The 16182-nt window shown below is 53.9% G+C and overlaps 1 protein-coding gene across 1 annotated transcript in view; it reads right to left on the bottom strand.

Annotated features, from left to right (window-relative positions):
- LOC120243438 (transmembrane protein 132C-like) overlaps positions 1–13245 on the bottom strand; it is a 114165-nt gene extending 100920 nt beyond the window's left edge. Inside the window, exon 1 of the mRNA XM_039249567.1 lies at positions 13127–13245. The gene's annotated coding sequence lies outside the window, so the exon portion shown is untranslated. The remainder of the gene's footprint in view (positions 1–13126) is intronic.
- Positions 13246–16182: the final 2937 nt, after the last annotated feature.

Below are 16182 nucleotides of genomic sequence, written 5' to 3'. Positions count from 1 at the left end.
AACTTATTCCTTCATCTGCGCAATGAGGCCACACGCCCCAGCCCAACATAGCGCGACAACATCGTTCGTGTATCCAGCCGTTCAGCAAATGGCCCTCACGGTCTTAACACAGGGGCCCTCTGATCCTGGCTCCTCATCTAAACCACAGACAACATGACCCAAGTCAACATATCATTGCAAAGGTCATTCGTGTGTTGGTTCACTGGGTGAGTATTTCAGTCCCTGCTCCAGGCCAGGAACTGATCTAGATACAAACACAGAGGTGAAGACATGTGCTAGTCCCTGCCTTCCCTTACGGAGTCTACATTCTTGTGCGGAGGGACAAATGGTAACCAAAAAGGTCAGTTCACACTGGTGACTTCCAGAAAGAAAGTCAGTCAGGTGATCGATATGAGTCGTCACAGACTGCCTCTTTGAGAATACTGCCTCTAAGCTAATACCTAAAAATTAGAGCAATCAACTCATATACAGAGTCTAGTTGGAGGAAATGGCAGGCACAGAGGCCCTGTGGCAGGAACGAGTTCGGCTCACAGAGTAAGGGAAGATGGGTGGTTGATGAGAGAAGCATAGGGTTAGATCGGGTGGGCAGGGCAGAGCCAGATCCCTCAGGGCCTTGGAAGTCACAGTCAAGAGATTGGGCTCTATTCTGGCTGTGGCAGGAAGCCTGGAACGGTGAGACAATAGGGAGCTTTGTGATCCGATTATGTCTTAAGGAAAGCACTTCAGCTATTCTGAGAAGAATGGATGGCAAGGGTACCAACAGCGAGCTCAGCCTAGGTGAGAATTTACAAGTGACCTAAGGTGAAGCCTGTTCGAGGCACGTGTTACAAACAGTCCCATTCGTATAGCAGACGCACTGCATGCCCAAGGAAGACGGCAGGTCCCAGGGTCAAAAACGCCGCTCCAGAGTTTTCCAGAAGAGACCGAGGTGGCTGCGATCAACACCCTACAGACCCACACAGTGATTCCCACGTGAAGTATTGCTCTCAGGCGACGTGCTGGCCAAGTTGTCCGTGAGGAGACAAAATATGAGCATCACGAGGTCCAAGAGCTTGTCAGCCACTTGTGGGCGAGGGTGACAGTGGCCTGAATTGGCTCAGGGTGACATGTCAGTGTTCACAACATTCACAGAGGCCCACGCCCTTCTACCAGACAGCACACTTCCGGAATTTGCTCCGCAGAGACAGTCACAAAAGTGCAGGCAGCATTTGGACAAGGTTAATCAGAGTAGCATCTGCAAGCAAAGGACAGAAGACCCTAAAAGCCAGTTAATAGGGGTTGGTTTAGATAATGGATGCTCTGAGCCCATAATAAGCAGATGCTGTAAAAAAAAAAAAAAGAGAGAGAGAGAGAACAAAGACCTTCATGGACTGGTGTGGAAAAATTACAAGATACACGAGTGAGTGGAAAAGAGAAGCAACGCTGTTCAAAGCCAAAGTGGGCGAGGGAGTGTGTATGAGTGTGTGTTTCCGTGTGCACAGAATGTCTGGAAAGGTGTGTGATGCCATGCCCATGTTGGTGGCCGCCGGAAGGGAGCGGGGTAAGTGGAGGGCGGGGGTGGCTTTCTGCGTGTTGCTTTGTCTCCATTTTCAGTTTGGAACTGTGCAAACACACTACCGATCCTCTCCCACTCCTAATAAAAGCAGAAGGGGAAAATGTGCCTCAGTAAAGTGACAGATTATAACCAGCCTTCGACCTTTGGGGTTGGCTTATAAATAGTCAAAGTGAGGAATATTCAACCCACAGGCGCCCGCAGGTTACCGCTGTGCCCCCCCTCCCATCTCCGCCATCCCTTATACGCTCAGGGTGCCCTGTGGGTGGAGCAAAGCCCAGAGCCAACCAGCTACTGAGACTCCAAGAAAAGTGCGAGCCAAGGCAATCAGCGGGGGAGACGGGGACGAAAATGAGCAAGATGGAGCTCCAGCGGAATGTTGGGGACGGTGTCCAAGCCAGCAGGACAGCGTGGCTCTGATTGACACGTGCCACCACGGGAAAGAGTGGTGTGCCTTGTCACAGAGACAATGCAAGGCAGTCCAGGCCACTGCATGGAGATGTCAGGAGGAACTGAAGGAAGTTTCACTCTGCAAAATATAAGAGCCAGCACTCTCTGTGGGCTCCTATGGTAGACTGACATCTTTAATACCCACGAGTTCTCCGTGACTGATGTACTCCTGTATTTACCTCCTCACTTTCAGAGAAGACCCAGGGAAATGGACTGATTTGCACAAAATCACATAGGTCCCAAGTAGAAGAACTGAGACTTGAATCCGAGTTGCCTGGCTGGCTCCGGAGCCCGTGCTATTATTCAGGGCGCCATATTGCTTCATGGGGTGCTGGGGACAGAGGCACCGCTCGAGGCAAGCTTTAACCATTCGGGCAGCAAAATACATTAAAGTTTTTACAAAGGGAACTATGATGGACCCTTGAACAATGAGAGGGTTGAGGAGCTGACCCCCATGCGGTCAACAATCCATGCATGACTTTGGATTCTGCCATTCTTAACTGCCAATAGCTTGCTGTTGACTGATGATAAACACAGTCCATGAACATCTATTTTGTATTCTATGTATTTTATACCACATTCTTACAAGAAAGGACGCTAGAGAAAATAAAATGCTATTTAGGACATCATAAGGAGAGAATACGTTTACAGTCCCGTGCTGGATTTATAAAAAAAGACCTGTATGTAAGTGGACCCATGCGCTCCAAACCCATGTGGTTCAAGGGTCAGCTATAGCTCATCCCCACTGCCATTGCCCATTTTCTTGTAAAGACCGGTCAGGTATGAGACGGACCCTCAAGCTGAACCCAAATCCCTCAATTTAAAGGAGTCACGGTGGATAAAGCCAGTATCTCGCGGCAGCTGGGGTGGGGGTGGGCTGGGGGACTCTGAGCACATCAGGTATTGTGCAGGGGGCGCGGGCCACCAGTGACACGGCGACCATGCCAGGGAGACAGCTGCGCCACCCACACCTAGTATAAGACGGGGTCTCCGCGGTAAGATCATGAGCCAGCTGCACGGGTGGAGGCCACGGCCTCCCCTAAAAGTCCATTACTGGTCTGACAAGGGCTCCAGAGACTCCTTAATGTGCTCCAATAAGTCATCTCAGGACAGATGCTGAGAGATATATTTACTTTCTACATTTTCAGTTTGGACCGCGGACCACATGTCAGCCCGTAATGGAAGGAAGAAAATAGAAACCCTTCATTCTGGCCAGAAAAAGCCTTCAATGAGGCTTGGGTGTGTAAAGCCGAGAAGTAGGGCTCTAGAGGTGGGAGCGGCTGGGAACCGGACAGGGCTCTTTGGGGAAAGAAGACAAGCCCTTTCCGATCTCCTCTCCCAGGTGTGTGTTCTGTGCGCTGGGAGGTGCAGGATAACAGAGAACAGGGTTCAAACGCTGGCCTGGCTGCGAGGAGCGGGGGTGGGGGCGCTTCACCCCTCCCCGGGGCCCCGGGTTCTGGTCACGTGCTGAGCAGCCATAAACCGCCGTCCAAACTTAGCGGCATGAAATGACCGCTGTGTCTGTGATTCTAGGATTCCGGAAGGGCTGGGCCGGGTGGGGCTGGCTGGACACCATTCTCGGCCTCGGTCAGGGGTCTTCCCTGGGGTCTCTCCGTGCGGGATAGAACTCGGGGCACTGGCGATGCTTGGCTGTTGGCTCTTTTGTGACCCAGCTCTCCAAGGCACAGGGCCTCACTTGTGCCCACAGGAAGCTGGTCACAAGCGTCACCCATGGTCAAAGGGAAGGACAAAGGCTCCACCTTGAGCGGGCCAGTAGCGACCTCCAGAACAGCACGCAGGCGGGGACGTCGGGAACTTGGCCGTGGCACACCAACCTCTCATACACCGGGCACCACCTGGAAACCGAGTGAGCCCACGTTCGCCGTGGGGGCTCTGGGGAAGCGGGCGGTGACGCGCCAGCGTGTCCTGTGTTGTGAAGGCTCTTCCGGGCACCATGGTGATGACGCCCAGGTCTGACCTTCTCTGTAGGAGCTGGTTTCCTCTGGGGAAGCCGGTCCCCTCCCCCACAGGCAGGCTCGGTGGGATGACAGTCCACAGATGCTGGACGTGTCAACAGTACCACTCGATGCAAGAAACCCAATGGCCATCTATTTCAGACGTCGGATCCACGTCGGATGCCAGAGCCAGCCCTCTGGTGTCCGGGGACATGTCTTCTTCTCTCAGGCCTGTCCTCCCATCCCCAGGCTCTTCTGGGAAATTCTCATCAGATGGGGGGGGGGGTGTCAGTTTCTAGAAATGCCAGAAAACTCCAGTAACCTCAACCATTTTGGGCATTAGCCTCTGGCACAAACCGGAAGTACGAGAAGACATCTAGGTGTGCATCCCAGGTGTTGGTGTGCGCCCGTCGTGTGTTTATCGGGCCGTGCGGGAACACTGCTGGCTCCTTCCTCTGGGGACCTGGCACGCACGCCCGTGCCATCGACTGGGAGATTCTTCATTTGGGAATCCTGTGTAGCGTATCTTCTGCAGTATCTTCCAATCCCTCTTAAGGGGAAGACGCAGTCTGGGCAATTTCCTTGAGGGAAAAGCAGATTATCTCTGTGTCCCGTTCCCCGGAGCTCTGCTGAAACCGTTTACATGAAGCAGCTATGAGAACGTTCACATTCCAGAATTCTCCAAAAACAAACAGTCAAGCCTAGTTACAGATGGAAGGTCTGCGACCGGGACCGCGTAGGTGGACACCAACGGGCGTTCTATTCACCGTTTTCCGTCACCTTTGCTTTGGGAAGCGCCTCTCTCCTTTTACTGCCTGCCTGACTTCTGGTCTCTGCGGCCGAGCTGATGCCCGTTGGGCCCGGGGGCTGTGCGGGCGCTGCTGTTCCAGGGAGAGGGGAGAACGGCGGGTGTGAGCTGTGGTCCAGGGAAGGGTGTGGACCAGAGCACGCCTCCGGTCTAGACCGCCTGGAGAAGGCCGCTGACCTGCCGTCTGGCCCAGCAGAAGCCGGGTGACAGGGGGGTGGGAGTGAGGGACCACAGGCCACAGACAGACACCCTGGTGGGGCTGCCCCTCAAGAGAGCCGAGGGCGAACACGTAAGGGAGCGACGACAGCCGTGTGTTTGCCTCTGCTGGAAGCACAGGGGAGCCTGGGCTTTATCTGCTCAGGAGGGAGCGTGCGGGGAGGGAGCGTCGGGAGCCGAGCCTCTGAAAGTGCTGGCCTCACTTCCCAGGCCCTTTGAAGGAGCACACGGACTGGGCGGGACGGCTGATTTGCTGCACTCTCCACCTGAACGATGTGGATACGCAGCCGCCTAAAGAACGCGGGTGTGATTTCACCCACAGCAGAGCACGTGACGTGCCCACACTTGCCACAGCGCTCACATGATTCACCTGCTGCTGAGCAGTGTTCCCGAGCAAGCTGCCTCTTCTCGGATCCGCACAGTGGTTTTTAAAACTCTAGGGGCGCCTGGGGGCTCAGTCAGTACAGCATCTGACTTCAGCTCAGGTCATGATCTCACGGTTCGTGGGTTCGAGCCCCGCGTTGGGCTCTGTGCTGACAGCTCAGAGCCTGGAGCCTGTTTCAGATTGTGTGTCTCCCTCTCTCTCTGCCCCTCCCCTGATCGCTCTCAGTCTCTCTCTCTCAAAAATAAACATTAAAGAAACTAAACTAAAATAAAAATAAAAATCTGAGCAAATATTTAAAAGTTGGGAGATTTCACAGGACAGTCTGGATTTTCAGCTTTTCTAGATGAATCCAGAGATGGGGCAATGTGGGGCCTGCATTCTTGCAAGGAAGGATCTGGAGGGAGGGGTGGGTGCTCCCTGTAGGTGTGTGTGCTCTGTCCTGAGCCTCTCCACTCACCTGTCTGTCTCTTTCCTGTTTGCAGCCATGTGGCCAGGCTCTCAGCCAGATGGATAGCCTAGGTTTGCCAGTCTCTAGGGGAATCCTGCCATCTCCCAGGAAGTGGGGTTCCTGGGGAGGGGTCAAATGGGCACAAAGATGCGCACGACCCATTTATTGATACGAAAAAGTTAGCATCTAAGATGTCCTGTGGTAGCAGACTCTCTAAGCAAATTGAGATTCCTCCACTTAATAAGTCGTTAGATAGTCACTTAAATAACTAAGCTTGGGGCAGGTGCTTTGTCCATGTTAGTAAAGGAGATACATCACAGACTGTGACCCCAACTGTAACAAATACATGCACAATGACAGTAACCATTAATATAAGGTATGGAATATGGGTCTAACAAATGTGTCTTTTCTAAATATTTTTCATCTTTATTTATTTTTGAGACAGAGACAGAGCATGAGCGAGGGAGGGGCAGACAGGGAGACACAGAATCCGAAGCAGCTCCAGGCTCTGAGCTGTCAGCACTGACCCAGACACAGGGCTCGAACCCACGAACCGCGAGATCATGACCTGAGCCAAGATTGGACGCTCAACTGACAGAGCCCCCCAGGCGGCCCTAAGAAACGTGTTTTTGAATATGTTTTTCTGAGGGTAAAAGTGAAATATGGGCGCTGAAGACGATAAGGTTAATAAAGAGACCAGGAAGCTGAAGAAGGTCTCAGATTGGAGGTAGTGCGTCTTTAACACCTGCCACACACGGACTCCCCCTCGCAGCCCACAAGCAGGTGCAGAGATTTCTGCTAACACTAGCAACAGGGTTTGCGTGTTTAAATTGTAGTTGTTTACACTCGCCTTTAATTCATGCGGCAGATGGGAGTGTTTCCCATTTATTTGTAGATAGGAAAGTTATTTTAAAAGAAAACTTTTTTTTTTTTTTTTTTACCATTTGCACAAATATTCAGTTAGATGCTCCCTCCGATTGCCTTTATTTTTATTTTCCTCCCTTGCCCAAAGGCGTTGACGACTCAGTTCAGGAAACCATGAAAGAGAGGTGCAGAAAAGCAGTACACAAAGCACTTGGACGTATACCGAGCATCACTGCTGCTGAAATGTCTGTGTTTAAGATGCTATGTTCACTTTCCAGAAGAGATTTTAACAGCAAGATTTAAATAACAAAGCCCCAAAGGACATGTTTTAAATGCCCAAGCAAACATATCCGTGAAGGTGTGCTGCAAACAACAGCATGGGGTGTGAGGCTGGCTCGGGGTGGTTTCCTGGCATGTCCCCCCTCAGGGAGCCAGCCTCAGTCACAGCCGTGGAGGCCACAACCACGACGCGGAGTCCCTGCTCGCCTAAAAGCACGTCCGTGGTCAAAGAAGGGCCGAGTCTTTGGCATCACCCTGAACTCCAGAGAGGAAGGCAGGGGAAAGCGTCAGGCAAGTGTGTGTCAGATGTGAGTGCAGCCCTGGGGTCAGGAGCCCAGGGTCGGGGGCCCTCCCTCCGGGTGGGGGTCACCTCCCAGGCTTTCCGAGGTCTTGCCTGGTCTAGCTCCAGCTACTCACGCTAGCCCTGACACCCAGCTTTGAAGAAAGACCCAGAAGAGGAAAGGAGGTACGTGGCCAAGCAGGGGGTGCTCCCTCCGGAATGGAGACCGGGAGCGCCCACAGAGTGGGCCCGAGCTCCCGCGGGTCGGCCACACCTTCGTTCCCTCCCTGCGCACTCGGAGGCCTTTGCTTCCTGCCCCGTTCACTCACACGTGCAGCCCCGGGGTGCGGGCCGTTTGGACAGAGCCACGATCGCACGGCTGGCCTCACAGCCTCTGAGCACGAAGCGCACTGTCGCAGGCTGTTAGCTGAGTTTGCACGATGGCGGAGATGATCACGCTGCTAAAATAGGAACCTAGGGGTTAGAATCGAAATGCGATACAATTAGGCGCGTGTCTGGATCTCAGAGCAATGCAAGCAGGCACGTGTCTGCACCGCCGGCAACCTTCTTCCCGGACCCGAGGGTTGGCGGACAGACGGTGGCCGGGTCCTTGCACGTTTCCGGGCTCCGGGGACAAAGTGCCCCATCGAAACCCAGGTCTTGGTAGACAACCTTCCTCATAACGCTTCCTCTGTGTGTTGTACACACAGAGGCCATTCCCCCAGGAAGGAAGCAGGGGCCCTTATGGCTCTAAGGGTCTCAAGCTGGGTGTGTCAGAAGCAGACCCTGGGACCCCGAGTCCTCGTAAGTGATTGCTGCAGGTAAGTGGGGGGAGAAGGGAGCAGCTCCCCTGAGGGAAGGTGTGTGGTCAGAAACAGCGCCAGCCGCCCCGACCCCGGGGGGCCTTGCAGCGTCTATTACGATTGCAGCCTGTCAGCGTCAGAGGGGACGGTGGTGGGCGTCTGGGCTCCACACCCTTCCATCGTTTGCAAGGACCGAGATGAAAACCCCCAGGCTTTTCCCAGGGGCCTCCGAGAGCGGACAGAAGGGACCCAGGGACTCTGGGAACCCTGACCCCTAATGTGAGTGTTCACAGAGAGAGGGCTGTTAGGGAGATAATCCAGGGTAAGTGAGGTCATGAGGGTGGGGTGGGGTCAGATATGACGGTGTCTTTGTAAGAAGAGACATTAGAGCGCCCCCTCCCCCCCACCCCAGGGGCACACAGAGGAAAGACCGGGAAATGAGGTCTCCCCTCGACCAGCCCTGGAAGCACCTTGATCTTGGACTCCCAGCCGCCAGAACTGTGAGAGGAGGAACGTCTGTCCATTCAGCCGTGACCTGAGCTGTTTCGTGAGAGCAGCCGGTCGACCTGACCACGGAGGTGCCCGGAGGCGGCGCGAGGGGTTGGAAGGGGAGCCTGGCGGACAGCGTGCGCCACGCGGGGCGATCCGTTGCCTGTGTTTCCCATGATGACAAGAATATGCATACATTGTGTCCCTGTTCTAATCACCGAGGATAATCATTTAAAATACTGTAATTCTCGGGGCGCCTGGGGGCTCAGTCGGATAAGCATCCAACCCCAGCTCAGGTCACGATCTCACTGCTTGTGAGTTCCAGCCCCGCGTCGGGCTCTGTGCTGACAGCTCGGAGGCTGGAGCTGCTTCGGATTTTGTCTCTCCCTCTCTCTCTGCCCCTCCCCTGCTCGCACTCCGTCTGTCTGTCTGTCTGTCTCTTTCATAAATAAACATTAGAAAATAAAATACTGTAATTCTTGTATTTCGTGCGTAGTGTACGTACATAAGGAACTAACAGAAGTGCCTTACATGTATACTTTCAAGGATAGCGTTACTAAAAACGAAGGTGAGTTTTAAAAACCTGGAGTGATTTAAAGTCGATTCAGAGAAAACTCTTAGGCGAGCAGCGGGCCAAGACACGGCGTGACACTTTGCCTGTCATTTCCATTTTCGAAACCGATTCCACAGCATTCCCAAAAACATCCTCAGGACAGGCTGCTCTTCCGACGGAACGAGCCGGCACCATGAGTGTTTAGTGCATCTAAGCACACTCCCGGATACAGGCAGCGGCACACAATTGCCCCTTCATCAACCGGCCTAAGTGAAACGAGGCAGGCGGGTCCAGGTGGCGAGGAGCAGGGGCACACAGCTAAGGCAGGGCCAGCCGAAGCCACTGGTCTGGGGGTCACGTCCCTCCGTTTCATGGCCTGGCCACCTTTCCGGATTAATCTCTGCAAGTCCTTTCTCGGTCACCTGAAGCCAGGTCACGCTCCCCACTCTTCTCTCCCTGAGGTCTCCTGACTTGAGAGCGTGCAGATTCCCGCATATTCCTTCCCCCGGGGCCTCCCAGGACAGCGCGCAGGCAGCTCCAGAGCCCAGAAGACCCTTCAGGCTGACAGCCAAGGACGGTGCCCAGTGACCCCACCCCCGGCACCCTGCCCTCGGGGTACCCCCTCCCCTGGAGCGTGGCCCAGACTTGCTTCTAATAAACAAAATCCAGCAAGAGCGTTCGGATGTCCCTTGTGAGATTAGATTATAAAATACTCTGACCCCCGTTTGCTCGCGCTCCTTTCCTCCCTGGGCCTTCGCACACATGCCTGACCTGACGGACAGGGGCCGCCGGGACAAGAGACCGAGGCCCTCGGTCCTGCAAGCCTGGAGGAGCTGAAAGCAGCCGACGGCCCGCTGAGCCCGGAAGTGTGGCGTCTGTGCGGAGCCTTCAGATGAGACCACGGTTCCTTGCGGAGGTGCTGGCTGCGGCTCCGTGAGAGATTCTGGAGCAGAGACCCCGGTTCAGATGCGCCTGAATCCGGGCCCATGGAGGCTCCGAGGTAATAACTTGTGCTTGGAACGTGGGGGTGGTTTGTCACACAGGGGTGGACAGCACGTACGCTTGGCCTTTGCTCCTCGGGCAGAGGGAAGTGAGCCCTCCCCGCGCCCCCCGGGATGGCCTGGACCTTCCATGTCGACGAGCATCCTTATTGGAAGTCTGATCTTTCCGGGGCCAGGCCTCCGTGCTGTTTAGGTCCCAGGTGGGGGCGGTCTGGACCGCGGTCAGGGTTCGGCGGACATCGACCTGGCACGGCACACGGGTGACCGACCCAGGATTTCTGCAGACTCCGCGAGGGAGGCAGTGGGCGCTGTGCCGAGAAACAGGCTTTTCCACAACGACAGAACAAAGTCTCACCCTCTCAGCAAACACACCTGAACCCAGAGCGGGCTTCCCGGGAGACGTAGAACGAACAGCGTTTCCTCCGGGACCCGCGGGGCCTTCCCCTCGAAGGGCCCGCCCCCCTCACTTCCAGACTCCTGGTGGTGTCACAAAGGACCATTTCCACGTACAGCTTCACCGCTAATGAACGCTTCCACTTTTATTTGCCGATCAACACTAATCTCACAGGTTAGTTAGCCTTTGTGCACATTTGATTCAGGGGATGTAATCTTGCCTCTGATCTCCTGCTTCCAAAGGCAGAAGCTGGCACGTTTCCTTCTGGTCGGGTCTTCACGAGGCGAAACATTTGGACACCCAGCGCTCGGCCCGCAGGTGTCCTGACGGTCCTCCGGGGGTGACTGTGGAAAAGGCTGCTGTGTGGACCGGGAAACTGCTCAGGGCACCAGATGGTTTCTCTGGCTACCCATGAAAGGAAGGACGGAGGAGAGGGTTTACGAGCAAAGAAACGGGCGTTTCTACACAAAGTGGAGAATTTGCAGAATTTTTCTTGGCAGTTTCGTAACGTCCACTTAAGAAAATGGGTCCGGGGGCGCCTGGGGGGCTCAGGCGGTTGGGCGTCTGACTTCAGCTCAGGTCATGATCTCACGGTTTGTGGGTTCGAGCCCCGTGTCGGGCTCTGTGCTGACAGCTCAGAGCCTGGAGCCTGTTTCAGATTCTGTGTCTCCCTCTCTCTCTGACCCTCCCCTGCTCACACTGCCTCTCTCTCTCTCAGAAATAAATAAAAAACATTTAAAAATTTTTTAAAAAAGAAAGAAAATGGGTCCGATGATGCAATGTGTTTTCCTTTAGTGCCGCTCTCTTCAAGAAAATACACAAATAGAATGGATCAGGAGCCGTAAAAATGATTTCAACTTTTTGATTCTAAGAAGCCACCTTAAGTGAAAAGAGAAGGGGATAAAGCTTTATGTGAACGGTAGTTTACTGCAGGATTGTTCATAAAAATAAGAGCAATGGAAATGTCTGGAGATGTGGGTATGGTTATTTACAGAATTTAAAATCTATACGATGGGATATCATGAAGCCAATAAAACGTTTTTGAAGACAAGTTACTGTCAAGAGAAAATGTTTCAATAGAAATGAAAGTATCCTCAAACCTATACAGAGATTATGATGCCCGATTTGTAAGATAAATAAACCGACTGCACATTTATTGTATGTATAATCCTCTGGAAGGAAATGAGCCCACCTATTAGTGGGTTATCCATGGGGGACAGGGTATTTACCTATTATTTAACATTTTTGCTCTCTCATAACTGTGCTCTACAAATACTCTATGAGGCGTCTGAGAGGCTCAGTCGGTTAAGCGTCCGACTCTTGGTTTTGGCTCAGGTCATGATCCTAGGGTGTGAGATCGAGCCCCACGTTGGGCTCTGTGCTGACAGAGCAGAGCCTGCTTGGGATTCTCTCTCCCTCCCTCTCTGTCCCTTCCTCGCTCTTGAAGTAAATAAACTTAAAAGATAGTCTAAAATGAGTACGTGTGATTTTTATATGCAGAAAGTAATTGCTTTAAGTAATAATCCAGACGTCCATGTAGAATCTCACGTAACATGTCCTTCCACACTATTGCCACTGATTGTCATCCCGTCTTCAAATCCTTCCTCATTGAAGGCTGGGTCTAATCCTTTACGATTCTGACGTCAATGCCAATGTGTGCGTTTTCCCCGAGCAGCGATTCACCACCAGCTGGGGTCCTCCAGTGGGATGCAGTCCTGACTCCGGCCACCCAGAGATGCCGTCAGGTCCCCGAGGTGAGGGGCTCCATCCCACAGGGCTGCCCCCCCCCCACTGCAGGTACCAGTCCCTGGTCCAGGCTGTCACCGGGCTTCTACGCACCCCCCAGCTATAAACCCCAGGTTTCCATGACCCCCTCCTTGGGTTTGATTGATTTGCTCGAGCAGCTCACAGAATGCAGAGAAACCATTACTGACTTAGGCTAAGGGATGTAACTCAGGCACAGCCAGACGGAGTAGACGCGCAGGGAGAGGTGCAGGGAAGGGGATGGACCTCCATGCCCTCTCTGGGCACCCCTTGCCCCAAATCGCCATGGGCTCACCCACCTGCAAGCTCTCAGACCCGCATTCTTCAGGATTTTTCTAGAGGCCCCACGGCAGAGGCAAGTTTGACTCAATCCCTGGCTGCCAGTAACTCCGTCTCCAGCCCCTCTGCCCTCCTGGGAGGTGCTTTCCAAAAGTCACTTCATTAACCCAGGAAAAGATACCTCTGTTCCCCTCATCACTTGGGAAATTCTAAGGCTTAGGAGCTCTGTGCCAGGAGCACGGATGAAGGCCAAATCCATGAAATACAACATCACATCCTTCGTGTGAGAATGGGCGCTTGGGAGGAAGCAGCCTCTGACCATGAAGGGAGGGAGAGGGGAGATGGCACAGTGCGCGACCTGAGCCTTGGTGCATGGGACGCGCTGGGGCCGGGAGGCAGAGCGAACCACCCTGACAAGCAACGGCTCCCAAGCCGGAACCGAAGGCTCAGACCGGCACCACGCCCGCCCCCTGCCTGGAGCCGCGAAAAGTCCCACCGGCCAAGGTCAGCGCCTCCAGCTCTCCAGGCTGGTGTTTCGGGGCTCCACTGAGCAGCGGTAGATGTCGGCGGCCAGCCAGCCGGGGGCCCCTCGGGGCAGACGCTTACCTGTCTCGTGTGCCGGGCGCCAGGCGCTGGCACAGCACGGTGGTGGTCGAGTGCTTCCCGCCGCCGCCCGTCTCCTGCTTGACGTCCCAGTGCTGGGGCTCGCTGGTCTGGGCGCCCAAGATGTTCACCCCCTTCTTCACCTTGGCTCTGCGGGCGTGGGGACGGGCGAGAGAGAGCCGCAGCGTTAATGACCCACCTTCGCAAATGTGCCTGAGCCCCACTGAGCTGCGGCCGCCCACTCCTTGGTCATGTGCACGTTTTGGTGGCCGGTGCAGAGACGGTCAGGGGGATAATCCTGGGGTGGGCAGGTTCAGCGGAACGGGGAGGGGCCCGCGTCTGTGGTGAGGGTAGGGGGGCCCTGGGCATCCCCTACATGCAGAAGTGGCCCCATAAGAAGTCAGGGGGAACGTCAGTCTGCCTCGGCCAGCTGTCCTCATCCGGTGGTCACTGAGGAGGCTGGTGGCCGGCAGGAGGCGTGTGGCAATGTCAGGAGACATTTCCGGTTGTAACAACCGGGTGGGGGCGTGCTGTCTTGGGGAGTAGAGGCCAAGGATGCAGTTTAACATCCTACGATGCCCAGCACAGTCCCCACGACACAGACTCATCAGTCCGGAGGGCCCAGAGTGCCGGGCTGGGAAACCCTGGCCAAAGCTCACACCCTGGGTTCACCACTTTGTAGCTGTGCAGTTTGGGCCCAACGACACCCTCTCTGTGCCTCAGTTCATCCCCTACCCCCATAATGGATCTGCTGATAAAGCTGCATGATCAAACGTCTTAACACATATAAAGAGATTAGAATAGTGTGAGCATACAACAAGCACTTAATAAGTGTTCGTTATTGCTACATTACGCCAACCTGCTCCGTGTGACTGCCTCCTCCAGGCAGGCCGCCATCCCAAGTACACTGAGTTAGGGCTTGAAACAAAGAAAGACTTCCTCTCCGGGCCGACGTTCTGGCCGCGGCTCAGCCCCTCTGAACCTCAGGGCTTTCGTCAACAGACCGACGAGGAAGTAGCACATGGAACACGGCTGCCGGCCTGTCCTCTCCCCCAGATCCCACGCACAGGAGAGCGCAGGCCCACGAGGTGGTGAGGGGACGCGCCCAGTCAGCACGAGTTCCGGAATGGGGAAGAGGTGACTCTAGCAAATTCGGGAGATTTGCACTCACAGTCGAGGTCGCCGGGCGGTCGGAGGGAAAAGTCAGAGCCGGGGCAGGGGGGGGGGTTCACACCGCAGAAGCTGCAGCCCCAAAGCGGGAGCGAATGAAAGAGGAGGATTCGCCCAGCAGCTGGATACAAATGTGCTTCCCTTTCCTGCCCAACAAAGTGGGGGCAGAAACGCTCCCCAGGGACCTTCAGCCTCCAGGAAGTCCATGCTCACACGGGGCTTCTCCAAACAGCCAGCCCGGTGCCTGGGCTCAGAGCCCCCGACGGCCGTGCGTCCCCCAGTCATTTACAGGAGCAAACGCTAACTGCTGGGCGCTGAGAAAAGTCTCTACGTGATTACAGAGACCCAAAGAGGCAAACAGGAAAAAAAAAAGCAATCTGTACGAAATGGAGCCAATACGGGAAAGACCATAATTAAAAAAAAAAAAAAACACACAAACATTCATATTCACAGAAATCAGACAATACGTGACAATCAGGAAACAAAAACACAATGCTATTTAAAAACACCCAGAAAATAAAAGAGCACTTGGGAATTAAAAATATCATAGCAGAAATGGTAAGGCGCAGACCGGCTGATGCATAGACGAGATTGTCCTTAGAGGCAGGGAAAGCAAACCCGCACAGGAGCGGCACATTTGGGGGTTACGGACAGTGACTTCTGCACTCCGCCCGAGAAACGGAAGCTCCAGCGATGAGCGCGGGTTCAGAACTCATGACAGCCGCTCTGGAAACCAAGAGACGACGGGAAATAGCCCCAACTCAAAGAAGGATGATTCCCAACCTCGAATGCTATGCTCAGCCTGATGATGCGGAGCATGTTTCCAGACATGCAAGCTCTCTGACAGTTTACCTCCCACATCCTTGCTCAGAAAACTACCTGGAGATGCGTTCCATCAGGTGAGGGAGAAACCCCAAAGGGTGTCCGACGTCAGAGGCACAGGATATGATCCCCACCCACGACCGGTCAGCAGAGTGAGGGCGGCCGCGGTGGACGGGCCACCAGCGAGGAGGAGAATGTGGCGGTCGTACCATCTGGAAATGGACATTTTCCTAAGGAATCTGGTGGGGATGGAATCTCTGAGGGGAGATCCAGATGGTCAGCGAAGCATTTGGGAATAAACAAGAGCTCGATACGCAGAAAGTGAGGGAACACAGTAAAACCAAATCAGTTTTTAAATCTGAGGATAAGAAATCATCGCTCAGAAGACGCAATGTAATCAGAATTTCATGCTTGGCTTTACTGTGATTAGCGCACATGTTTACAGTATTTTAAACACTGGATATTAATCCAGACAAATATGGTTATTTTATTGGAAGGATAGAGGCAGAGAAAGGAGTGCCCTTATATGAGGAAGAAAGAGGTGTATTTTGTCCTTCGTTGTGGGAAATTTGTAGATATTGCCTAAAACACACACACACATACACACACACACACACACACAGACACCAAGGTGCATCAACTTCACTAACCCAGTCAGTGATACAGATGCAGAAACCAGAAAAAGTACAAATGTTGCTTCTGGAAGGAAACAGAACATGGCATTTGATTTTTTTAAAAATAACTTTTCATTTCAAAATAGTCGGATACTTCAAGGCTAAGAAGAAGCTGCAACACCAACGGAGCAATCCCAGATTTCCTGTGACACACCGTACCGAACGCAGGTACACGCCTTCCTTGGCTCACACTCGCCATCAGGCACACCGGTCTCTCAGGCCGCTAGAAATGGTATCTTTTGTGTCCATGCAGGCAGCCACCACCAGACAGGATATAGGACAACACAGAAAAGCCCGGAACAGTCACGCCTGGCAAACACCCATCTGTTCCGTCACCACCGTCTTTTCACTGGGAGCACATTACATACGGTTTTCACCAACAAACTCTGGAGA

Source organism: Hyaena hyaena, unplaced genomic scaffold (genome assembly GCF_003009895.1).
Source record: "Hyaena hyaena isolate Hyena2069 unplaced genomic scaffold, ASM300989v1 scaffold_343, whole genome shotgun sequence".
Classification (NCBI taxonomy): Eukaryota; Metazoa; Chordata; class Mammalia; order Carnivora; family Hyaenidae; genus Hyaena; species Hyaena hyaena.
This window is presented reverse-complemented; position numbering and strand designations above follow the sequence as displayed.